The following is a 13,432-nucleotide window of genomic DNA, read 5'->3' on the forward strand; positions in this document are numbered from 1 at the left end:
CCGATGGTCCTGGTTGATTGACCAGTTCACGATGATCAGAGGGTAATGTACTGCTGAGGGCAGTCGATCGACCAGCTGGGTCAGTCGATCGTTTGACCTACCTGACGAAACAACTTCTTTCTTCGAATTAACTCAATGAATTGAGTTAACTTGGTCTAATAACCTGTAATTGCACATAAAAACGCGCCCAAAATTGCGCTAAACCCAATTGTAACAGTCTAAAGACGGAAATTAAACTAAGCACACACTAAGAGTTTTTATTTATTTTATAAACAACTACGAATTTTATTCGCAAAACTAAATAAATCACATCCGGCTTGCCTCCCGGCTAGCGCTGGTTTCAGACCGGTCCCGCTCGACCTCTTTTTCTTCAGCAGCTTACTCCAATGGAGCCTAATCAAAACAACTCAAGGCTCTCAGCAACCTATAATACATTTGCGCATGTGCTACACAAAACTGTAAGTAGCACCATAAGATAGAAATAACATAGGAAATCAAAATGTAAAACCATTTAAGCCTAACAAATTTCCTATGGCAGCTCCTAAAATCATCCACAAAATAATTCTGCCCTCCAGCTAAGGGCGGAATATAAAAGCTCAAATTATCCGCAGGTGGAAAATTAGAGATCTCAGGAGCAATTGACTCAAAAATAACGCGAGTAGAATTAAGATGCTCAGACGGGTATGAACTGTGAGGTGGAGAAGTCTGGTCATCTAAAGGAGAAGGTGGATAATCATCCCAAATGCAAGGGGCGGTAAAGTCAAATGGGTCAATCGGGTCCTCTATAATAGGTTCATCTATAATATCATCATACACATCCCAATTAACCTCAAGACTATCAAAATTTTCCTCCTCACTCTCCTTATCGCTTGACTCGTCAAGTTGGAGGTTCTCAAAGAGATCCTCCGAATCGACCTCACTATCAGTGCAAGAATCATAAAGGGGTTCTAAACTATCCTCATAAAAAGGATTGTCAACCACGCTAATGGTCTCCTCCATGTCTCCGTCGGCATTTCCTAGATCGGTTTCTAAGGTCTCACCCACCCCCTCATCTGAGTCAACATGAAGAGAAAAAGTAGGTTTAAGAGATTCAGTAGCAAACCAATTAAAGAATTCTAATACCTCAATTACGGGGATTCCTTCGAAATCCCACTTACCTATAGACTCGAGGTATGCTCGCGTAAGGTCATTCATATGCCGGAAAATCGTGCAGCATATTTAGAGATCAGAAAAGGCATCTCGTCTGGGCTCAATAAACTCCCAAAGTCTGGCTAAATAAGCACCAAAGATTTCATTCTCTTCCTGCGGAAAACTCAGAAGGAATGACATGATAACGGTCTCAAGGAACCGAAGCTCCTTGAGACAAGAAATAAACTAAATAAAAGCAACTAAAACTAGTGCTGCCTCCCCGGCAACGGCGCCAAAATTTGATGCTTGTCGTTGTGTGCACCAAAAATAATATTTATAAAACCTATTAGAACTAACAGAAGCTAGTGGTAACAGGGTCGATCCGCAGGGAGGTAGGGAGATTATAATTGCTTTTAATTTTAGTCTAACGGTAACAGTGAGGGGAGGGGGGGGGGGTTTGATGTGAATTATAACTAAATCTAATAACATAAACTAAATAAACGAATAATAGTAGCAAAAGATGTAAACAAGGATAAAAGAAATACTAAGACGGTCGGTTCACTATAGCTGCGATGGCTCAAAATCCTAGGTAAGTCCGAAATACAGTCGTGTAGGATGGGTAAAACAAGTCCTCTCGGTCCAAGTTAACTAGTAGCTCCTTTCGGCCTATGCTACTAGTCCCTAAGTCTCACTATTGCTAGCTCTCGCCCTGAAAAGTGATTTCTAAAGCCTAAATTACATTTTCTCTCGATCTTAGCAATTTAGTCGTCTCAACTCGTTAATTAATGCCCTTCCCTATCTTTCGATCTATGGGTTGGTCAAAACTAAGCATCTAACAAGTCTCCTCTCGGTCTCATTGTTAAATATTGCACTTAACTAATTATACGGTGCTAATCAGACACAAAGTCAGTCGATCGACCAGCTACCCCAGTCGATCGACTAACCGGCTAAGTCGACCGACTAGTTAAGCCAGTCGATCGACCAAGCCCTAATACGGGGTCACACCTATTCTAATGCCATCTACGCCATAGATCCCCTACATATTAGCAAGGGGTGTTTAACTACTCATACTTACGCAAATAACAAGAACTAATTTGATAATAGGCATAAAGAATTGCATAATTGAAATAATTGATGAATAAATTCGCATAACACTATAACTAGAGCTTTGGGATTATATCTAGCAAGAACTAAAACTACTGAAACGAAATAACAATATAGGAATTAAAAGATTAGAATTACTGAAGCAAAGGAACAAGATGAATCCGAAAGCAAAGTACGAACTTTATTGAGAATTCTAACTACGAATAACCAATGTATTATAGGAACTGAAATTAACTAAGCTAATGAATGGTAGATGCGTCAAGTAGCAGGTAAAGTTACGTTATATAGGAAAAATAACGTAACCTATTCCTAAACCTAATTACAATGGGCTTCCTCATCTTTTAATTTGCGCGTCAGCTCGTGGAGTGGTCGATCGACCACTGGACCCAGTCGATCGACCAAAGGCACTGTACAGTAACTTCTGATAAATTCTGCAGCGCACACCGATCTTAAAACAGCTTCCATATCTTTGTTACTTGGTCAAATCAGGCGTTCTATGCGGCGTTGGAAAGCTAAGGGGATAAGCTTTCACCTCCAATTAGAATCACTCGATTATCAGATTTAGAACTCTGAGATATAGCCATCTGAATAAGGCTGCTATGTCGAGAAGCATTCTGACAGTCTATAGACCATGTAGGTTAGTCTATAGACTGCTGTAGCTGGTAATCTGCTTCTAAAACTATCGTAAATACATCTTACAGGCCTTGAAATGTGCACCAAATTCACTTCCCGAGTCTTTACTCCATGTCAAATGCAATGCTAAGTACTTAGGGACGGATTCGGCTCGATTTCCCCTGGATTCATCACATTTCTGCAATTTTATACAAAAACATGAAAGTAGACGGAAATAGGGAAAAAAGTACAATAAACTACACATTTGAGATCTAAAATGCGTGTAAAATAGGGTGTAAAACATCATATTTATGACACGCATCATAGGGGTACTATTACATAATGGCGGTACGTTGTTAAGGGAGGGGTACCAAAGTAATGTGAGTACGTTGTTAAGGGAGGTGTGCTAAGTCATGGAAAGGAGCACGTTGTCCGGGAGTTGTGCTATGAGAATGGAAATTGGATTGTTATCGTATGTTCTTGTTATTAGTGTTTATTCCTACTAAACCTCGTGGTTGACTGTGTATTCGTGAACACCTGTGATGAACCATAATCACTACTACAAATCCAGGCAACTACAACGCCCCTTTAACAACGTTTATGCACGAAAATCACAATAGACGTTGTAGAATGTATGGCGCAATTTTTACTAAACTTAATTACAACGGGTATGGTTATATAACCGTTGTTATAAGTTTTAACAACGGGTTAAATTTGCACAACCGTTGTTAATAATTTGGCGCAAAATTGGCGCAAAGTTAGTGAAAAGTAATCACAACGGGTATTTTTAAACCCGTTGTTAATACTTATTTGACAACGGTTGTTGATTTACAACCGTTGTTAAAACTTATTTAACAACGGTTGTTGTTGAACAATCGTTGTCAATACTTTCAATACTATAAACCACACAAACACAGATCAGCTACAGCCACAAAACACATACATAACCTAACACAAACACAAACACAGACAAACACAAACACAAACACAGCAAACACACTTTCTCATCGTCTCTTTCTCTCTTTCTCATCGTCGCTTTATCATCTCGCCGTCACTGTTGGTTTCATCGTCTTTCATCGTCATTGTTTTCTTTTTTTAATTATTTCATTTGCATGTATATATGATGGTTTTTTATCGATCATTATTATGTTATTATTCGCTTAATTAGCTCGTAAAACAAATTAAATAAAATAAAACAAAGAAGAAGCAAGATGATAGAGAGGAATGCATGATAAACTTAATTAATAATTCATTAATATATATATATATATATATATATATATACATAAATTAAAAAAAGAATTACATTTCTAAAAATGCAATTCTTATATTTTCATAGAGAGTCTTATTCTCTTCTATGATATCCCTCCTCTCCTCCTTAGCTATTTGGAGGTTTCGTTCAGCAGTTGCTATATCGTCATATAGCTACAACAACTGCTGCTCTGCCAAGCCATTTCTTTTGCCGTCCTTGAGTGCGGCTTGAGCATCCACAAGATAGTTCCTAAAACTATCCTCGATGTGGAGCAACCGGCGGATGAAGCTGTTGTTGTGCTCGGTCATAGTAAGAGTTTTAAGGATGTAATTGTTCATTTTGTTGATGAACTTTGGAGTTGTTAGTTTGAAAGATTAATTAGGAGTTGGAAATTGTTTTAGCAGTTAGGGTTTGAAGATAGTGAGATAATGGAATGGTGGTTGAGATAATGTATGTATTTATACTAAGTAATGTGTCCTTTCAGTTGTTTTTTAATTAATATAATATATGCATGTTTAGGAAGTTGTGCCATAATCATCATATCTCCCTGCTTCAAATCTAATGTAAACTCTTCTCATTCCATATATTGTCCATTCATATGCACAGTACAGGGATGGCAGTAATAATGCATGCATCGGAATTATAACGGGACCCGTAATTATGCATGCATCTAGTAATATTTAATTTTTTTTTTTTATTTTGTAAAAACAAACAACAACGGTTATGTAGATACAACCCGTTGTCTTTAGTTATAACGACGGTTCCTTGTAAATTAACCGTTGTTATAACTTTCCCACCAAAATTGAGTCACACTTTCAACAACGGGTTTTGATACTTAAAACCGTTGTTAATAGTTTTAACAACGGGTTGCTTAAGAAAACCAACCGTTGTTAAAACCTTTTACAGCGGACGCTTTAACAACGTCCGCTATTTTATATAACAACGGTTTTTACCCGTTGTTATAGCCTGTATCTGTAGTAGTGAATGGGGAGCAGATTTGACAGGTACTAAAGATTAGCTGACTTGGGAGCTTATGAGAATGCATGAGGACTTGGCCAATCTACCTAGAAGTCTAGACCACATAGAATATTTAATCACTTTATTTATTTCCGCTGCGAGTTGTAATTATTTTATATTAAGTTTTAGTTGGTTAAGTTGTAATGAACATGTAATCGCTAAGTTTTAATTTAAAATACTTTGGTGAGTTGGACTTTGTTATTCACTACCTCGGGAAACCGAGGTGGTAAAAGTCCTATTTATCTAGGAATGTCTAGCTAAAGGCTCTTAGATAAATGGGGGTGTTACAAAGTGGTATCAGAGAAAAATGATCCTCAGGCTTAACCAATGAATGTAATAATGAACTTAGGATGTGTCTAATAAAATGAACCCGGGTAGAAACTGTTAGGAGCTCATTTTGGCTTAGGATGAGAAGGTACCCTCACTCCGAACCCCGTCCCTTCCAGTTTTGAACCTGTTACCTTGAGAGATATTACATTGTGGGGTAATTTAAAATGAATATTGTTTATTTTGTCTTAGGAGTTTTGTTTGCCTTATTTGAATGTTATTTTCATTGATGATTGCGGTTACGGGGACGTAACTTTGCTTCTACGGAGAGGGGATGTGATATATTTTACAGAGTGGTATAAGCATGTGGATATGATAAAAGTATGCTGGCATGTTGTAGGAGGTGTAATTATAGTTAACGTGTGAAGTATTACGGAAATTGCGTGAAATTGTGAAGAATGTGATTTGGTTAATTTCTCTGAAATTTTATTCTTGATTGCTTAGGCTGTCATTTACTGCCTATTTAATATCCTTGCACGAAATATTTATGTGTGATAGCCTTGTGAGTTATCTTTTATACGCCACTGGTCTCATGCTTAAATAATATATGGTTTAGGATTAATAAATATATTAGTGGACAGTGGTCAGAATATTCCTGTACAGTGATGTTTTCATCCCATGTTTTTATAAAAAGTTCCATTTAAAAGCTACTTATTGATTAGTTATGATTCGAACTCCACTGTTTAAAGGATCTATATATATTTCTAAATTGATAATCCACGTTGAAAGAAAATATTTTGGCATTTTATAGTGATTTTTACAAATTGACCTAAGTTTCTGACAAGTTGCTGTAAAAATTCTGTTTCGACCAAATAATTTGTAAAATGCATTATAAATTGACCCTATGCGTTTTTGACTTGATTCTTTCTCTCATGATTTACTAACCCTCTGTAATTTCTAGAAAGTATAAGTTCTTAGGAAGTAATTATGTTATTATTTATTAAAGATTTTTGGAAATTGTACTGTGTTTTGTTATTATTGAAAATGGAAGTTTTATGCCAAAGTTTCTAAAAGTTATTTTCTCATCTCTTGATATTTTTATGTTGTTTTAAAAATAATAGTTGTCTTATGTGTATTACATGTTCTTGAGAGGTTGCCATAAATGGTTTGTTTATCTTTGTTGTTTGATATCTCGAACTTCGAGGAAAAAGCTTATTTTTAGGGGGGAAGGAATGTAATACTATAAAATTTTCAGAGTTATTATTGTGATAAGATTGGTGGAGTTGTAATTGTAAATGGATAATTGTGATCATAAGTTGGATTGTGCTCAGTTATGTGGATATTTATTGATGTTGTTATAGTAGTTATGGGCGAACTTCGGGACAAAGTTCATTTTAAAGGGGGAAGACTATAATACCTCGTATTTTGATAGTAATTTATGAGAATAATTTATGTAATTTAATAATTAATTAAAGGCATTTCTAATAATAATTACAAGTAAGACGTTAATTAAATATTAAAGTAAGTAAGCAAGTTGAGAATTGGGCTTAGCTAATAATAAAGTATTGGGCCGTGTGACATAAATTGGAGGACCGGTTTTATTGGCCTAATACATAAGTGATCGGGATTTGTATCGGGAATTAATAATAATAATATGGAAATAATAAAAAGTAAAGGTCATAATAATTATATTAATAATAAGCCTAATAATAATAGTGTTATGGCAATAATAAAATTAGTAAAGATACTATGAGGAAATCCTACTTATGGTAAGACTAATATATTATATAATAATAATAATATGGTTGTAATAATAATAATGGCAATTCCTATAATAATTAGAATAAGGAAATAGTAGTAGTTTCCTAATTGGCCTCATATACTCTCTAATATTAAACTATAAGGGGGCGTTTGGTTCAAACATTAGGTATGGAATGGAATGGATTCTAACTCCAAGGAGGTATGGAGTTAGAACCTCATACATGTTTAAAGTTGTTTGGTTCAATCCGGGTATGGGAATAATAATGTGTTGGGTGGAATGGAGTTGGAAACTTGGGGAGAGAGATGGGTATGGGATTCCAAGGGGTTGGAATGGAGTTAGAATCCATCAGGTATCTAACTCCATTCCAAAATACTCCAACCAAACATTGGAATGGCCTGAATCCATTCCAAAAGCTCCAACCAAACACCCCCAAAATACCATGATACTTCTGAAAATATAATTCACAATTCACAAAGAAGAATCAGGAGATTTAAGAGACGGAAGGAGCAATTAGCGATAAAAGGTAAAGACCGTCTTAATTTATATTCATATCGTCGTATTCAATTAAAATCACTTTTAAGGCACCATAAGGACCGTCATGAACAGTACCGATGACCCTAGTAGTTGCCCTAGACCGTAGTGACTCCAGTAGGACCAACCGTGGCCTTTGTCGACCACCGTAGGCGGCGGTTTTGGCGTCTTAAGGGGTGGTGTCGTGAATGTTAGGACGAGGATTGTGGCTTGTATAGTTGTCGACATGACCTGAGGTTGGGATGGTTGGTTAGGTCGGCGGTAGGCGGTCATATTGGTGGTGTTGGGGTGGTGAGTCGTGTTGGTTGGTAGGGTGGCTGTCGAGTGGGTGGTTTTTCGGGGTGTTTGTGTAGTATATAGGGTGTGTATCGTTTCTGGGTGGTTAAGGGTCATCGTGAGGGGTTGTGGCTGGTGTTGGGACCACCATGGGTCAAGGGAGACCATGGTGGTGGCCACTGGTTGTCGTGAGGTGGTGTAAGGAGGGAGTGTGTGTGCTGGGTTTGGTTGTGTCGGGTTTTGAGGGGCTGTTTAGGGCGTGGGTTTGTGAGTTGCTGGTGGTGGTATAGCTGGTGGTTAGGGCATAGTGGTGGATGTTGGGGTGCTGGCGGGTGGTGTCGGGATTAGGTGGAGTTGGTGGTGGCCTATGGTGTCGGTTTTGGTGTGTTTATAAGGGTGTATGGGCACGGTTGTAAAACCGTCAAGATGGGGTGTTGTTTGTGTTTTGTGTGTGACAGGTTTTAATTGGTTATTTTAGGAGACTTGGGTTATAATTGAATCGTGTTTTAATACCGTAACCTTTAGTAATGACAATAAATAATTAATTTGAATAATTAATATAATAAAAGGAATAAACAAATAAATAATTGAATTGAATTATAATATTTTTGATTAGGTGACGATTGTGAAGAAACTATAATCGGGTCGAATTGCTTTAATTATTTGGATTGCTTGAGTTGCTTAATTGGAATCGCTTGCCAGGTGTGGATAAATCCTACTCAACTCTTATTTTATAATGTTTGGTATAATGGAAGGTTTATGTTAATGTGGAATTGGTCATATGCCTATTGTGTTGGTTGATATTATCGTAATTGTTGGAAGGGAGAATTATATTGCATTGTGTTGGTTGATATTATCGTATTTGTTGGAAATGAGGATTATATTGCATTGTGTTGGTTGATATTAATAATTATGATGAAGTGATTTAAATTGTTATCGTTGATTGTGAATGTGGAAATTGTGAAAAGTTGTGCGACAGTCAGTAGTACGTTGTTCAGGGAGTATGTACTCTGGGTGATGATAATATGTACGTTGCGAGGGAGTGGAACTATTACATAATGGTGGTACGTTTTTAAGGGAGGGGTACCAAAGTAATGTGAGCACGTTGTTAAGGGAGGTATGCTAAGTCATGGAAAGGAGCACGTTGTCAGGGAGTTGTGGTATGAGAATGGAAAGTGGATTGTTATCGTATGTTCTTGTTGTTAGTGTTTATTCCTACTCAACCTCGTGGTTGACTGTGTATTCGTGTGATGTGACCATAATTAGCGCATATTTAGCCCCCGAATTAGCCTTGTTCCCATGATTTTTCGTGCATACTTGGGTCATTTCTTATCTTTTGTTCTTTGTTTTGCATATTCTTTGAGATTTTGATCCCTTGGTAGGAAAGGAGTAAGAATCTTGCATTTTCATGGCAAAACGAGACTAAATTGATCGAATAAAAAAACCAATCATCAAGGAGAGACAAGATTAGAAGGCCTTTGTACATATTATAGTAGATGAGCAATGTTGAGAAAGGATCCTTGAGTCCCCAAGGAAATCCCCAAGGAATTTATGAAGAAAAGGGAAGAAAAGAAGAAGAAATCTTGCTGGAGAACAATCCGTGCGGATTGACTACAATCCGGCCGTCCTCCACCTGCACAATCAGTGCGGTTTCATCCCAAGACGCTCGGGTTAGCACTGCCACAATCCGCCCGGATTCCTCCCAAGCCGCTCGTGTTCCACCGCCAGAATCCGCCCGTCCCGACACTAATCCGCTCGGATTCCTCTACAGCGCAATTTCGTCTTCTCCAAGCTACAAAGAAAGAAGCCCTTCCTTCGAAAAATACCGGCTCCTCCCTGCTCAATCTAAAAACTGTAATTACTAGTTTAGCCCTTAGTTAACCCTAATGCATCCCCCTAATCTCCACTATAAATACCCCATTAGTCTAATTAGAAGAGCATGTCCTTCTTATCAATTTTTAGAGTAGTTAATACCAATCAAATCTCTCTTTAATTTTGTAATCAACAATTAATCAAGTTCTAACACAAGTTTTACTTCCTTAATCTCTCTTTTGTTCATCCTTTATTTTGAGTAATTTAAGATTATTTGGGTTATTATTGGGAGATTGACAACCTCTCAATCAAGCATCAAGTACTTCTTTTATCTTTGCTTTATTATTTGAATCATTAGTAGGTATAATTCTCTTAATCCCTTTTTAATTATTATTAATTACTTTCATTTATTCATCATGTTTCATTTTGTTGGTATGATTGACAACCTTGCTAGCATGATCAACATGATAATGAGTGAGTAGTCTCTTAGCTAGGGTTAATGGGTGATTAGGGGAAACCAACATGGGGAATGATTAATGCTTAAATTAATATGCTTTCATGTTTTATTTGCTTGCTTGTTTTGATCTCAACTCATGCACATGTTATATTTGATGAAATGCTAAGCCTATGAATCCTTGCATTTACCACCATCTCCTATCTTTTTAATGAAACTTGTAGGACATAACCCAACTCGAGTCTCATTAGACCATGCATGTTGTTGAGTAGGGAAGACTAAGTCGACTTGTAGGTGTTGTACAATCTAATCGATTCGGCTCCGGGACCCAAACTTTCCTAAGATTGTAAGATATAACCCAACTCAATCCATCACAACAATAATTGCTTGCTTATAATTTGAGAACATGTTTGTATGATCAATTCCCATGATTCTCCTAAGACCCCATGACACCCTAGTGCTTTTTAATCAATATTTTACAACCCTTTAATTCATCTTGCTTGTTTATTTCCATTGATATTTTAGTTTAGTGACCTTCTACATCAACCCAATTTGTGACACCCCTAAGACACCACTAGTTGCAATAGAAATCTCATTTCAATACCCGTCCCTTGGGATCTGACCTTTACTTGCCTCTTTACTAATTGTAGAGTTGTTTGTGAAGCTATGAATTGTGTTTTGATTCGGACGTGACCCAACGACCACACCTTAAATTGTGAACACGAAACGGACCGATCAAAAAAATGGCGCCGTTGCCGGGGACGGTGTTTACTTGATTTAGATTTCCTTTAATTGTTATTAGTTGTGTATTTCTTCGCCTTGGGGAAGTAAAACTCCTCAAGGTTTGTTCTAATTGTTTTCGAGTTGTTTGATATTTTGCATGTCTAGAAGGTCACAAGGTGATTTGTTACCTTTTGACCGTGAAATTGAAAGAACCTTGACGAACAATAGGAGATTTGCTAGGAGGAATTTGAGAGGTATTAGTGAGGTTGTTCAACCAACTATTGAGTTCATCAACCCTTTCGCAATAGAAGGAGAGGAGAACCCATTACACAATACCCCACAAAATCAACCTACAATGCCTAAATTCTCGTCTCATTCCGTACCCACCGAGGAGAACCTACCCAATGGTACTCCTACACCACAACATCTAACCGGAAATTTTATTGCCAAATCCGCCTTTATCCAATTAGTCGAAAGGAGCCAATTTGGGGGGATGCCTAGTGAAGACCCTCATTCTCATATGGAAACCTTTTGCGACTATTGTGATGCGATCTCTCAAACTGGTGTGACTCAAGACCAAATTCGATGGGTCTTATTTTCTTTTTCTCTAATCGGCACCGCGAAACAATGGTTGAAGGGCCTTGACAAGGCCACTCTCGGAATAGATTCTTGGAAGAAGTTGGCTCTAGCTTTCTACAAAAAATTCTACCCACCGGAAAAGACTAACATGCTAAGAGCTCAAATTACGGGTTTTAAGCAAAGGGATGAAGAATCTTTGTATGAAGCTTGGGAGTGGTTCAAGGGAATTTGTCGCTCATGTCCTCACCATGGACTTAGCGAATGGTTCTTGGTACAACAATTTTGGAACGGTTTATATGAAGATTCAAGGAACATTCTCAATCAAGCATCAAGTACTTCTTTTATCTTTGCTTTATTATTTGAATCATTAGTAGGTATAATTCTCTTAATCCCTTTTTAATTATTATTAATTACTTTCATTTATTCATCATGTTTCATTTTGTTGGTATGATTGACAACCTTGCTAGCATGATCAACATGATAATGAGTGAGTAGTCTCTTAGCTAGGGTTAATGGGTGATTAGGGGAAACCAACATGGGGAATGATTAATGCTTAAATTAATATGCTTTCATGTTTTATTTGCTTGCTTGTTTTGATCTCAACTCATGCACATGTTATATTTGATGAAATGCTAAGCCTATGAATCCTTGCATTTACCACCATCTCCTATCTTTTTAATGAAACTTGTAGGACATAACCCAACTCGAGTCTCATTAGACCATGCATGTTGTTGAGTAGGGAAGACTAAGTCGACTTGTAGGTGTTGTACAATCTAATCGATTCGGCTCCGGGACCCAAACTTTCCTAAGATTGTAAGATATAACCCAACTCAATCCATCACAACAATAATTGCTTGCTTATAATTTGAGAACGTGTTTGTATGATCAATTCCCATGATTCTCCTAAGACCCCATGACACCCTAGTGCTTTTTAATCAATATTTTACAACCCTTTAATTCATCTTGCTTGTTTATTTCCATTGATATTTTAGTTTAGTGACCTTCTACATCAACCCAATTTGTGACACCCCTAAGACACCACTAGTTGCAATAGAAATCTCATTTCAATACCCGTCCCTTGGGATCTGACCTTTACTTGCCTCTTTACTAATTGTAGAGTTGTTTGTGAAGCTATGAATTGTGTTTTGATTCGGACGTGACCCAACGACCACACCTTAAATTGTGAACACGAAACGGACCGATCAAAAATGGCGCCGTTGCCGGGGACGGTGTTTACTTGATTTAGATTTCCTTTAATTGTTATTAGTTGTGTATTTCTTCGCCTTGGGGAAGTAAAACTCCTCAAGGTTTGTTCTAATTGTTTTCGAGTTGTTTGATATTTTGCATGTCTAGAAGGTCACAAGGTGATTTGTTACCTTTTGACCGTGAAATTGAAAGAACCTTGACGAACAATAGGAGATTTGCTAGGAGGAATTTGAGAGGTATTAGTGAGGTTGTTCAACCAACTATTGAGTTCATCAACCCTTTCGCAATAGAAGGAGAGGAGAACCCATTACACAATACCCCACAAAATCAACCTACAATGCCTAAATTCTCGTCTCATTCCGTACCCACCGAGGAGAACCTACCCAATGGTACTCCTACACCACAACATCTAACCGGAAATTTTATTGCCAAATCCGCCTTTATCCAATTAGTCGAAAGGAGCCAATTTGGGGGGATGCCTAGTGAAGACCCTCATTCTCATATGGAAACCTTTTGCGACTATTGTGATGCGATCTCTCAAACTGGTGTGACTCAAGACCAAATTCGATGGGTCTTATTTTCTTTTTCTCTAATCGGCACCGCGAAACAATGGTTGAAGGGCCTTGACAAGGCCACTCTCGGAATAGATTCTTGGAAGAAGTTGGCTCTAGCTTTCTACAAAAAATTCTACCCACCGGAAAAGACTAAC

The 13,432-nt window shown here is 37.5% G+C and overlaps 1 non-coding gene across 1 annotated transcript; it reads right to left on the minus strand.

The window, feature by feature from the left end:
* Positions 1-11,665: 11,665 nt before the first annotated feature.
* LOC141637366 (small nucleolar RNA R71) lies at positions 11,666-11,772 on the minus strand. The gene has a single exon (XR_012541750.1). It is a non-coding gene; the product is annotated as a small nucleolar RNA R71 (small nucleolar RNA).
* Between the last annotated feature and the right edge of the window lie 1,660 nt (positions 11,773-13,432).

This window comes from Silene latifolia, unplaced genomic scaffold (assembly GCF_048544455.1).
Source record: "Silene latifolia isolate original U9 population unplaced genomic scaffold, ASM4854445v1 chrun_scaffold_16, whole genome shotgun sequence".
Lineage (NCBI taxonomy): Eukaryota > Viridiplantae > Streptophyta > Magnoliopsida > Caryophyllales > Caryophyllaceae > Silene > Silene latifolia.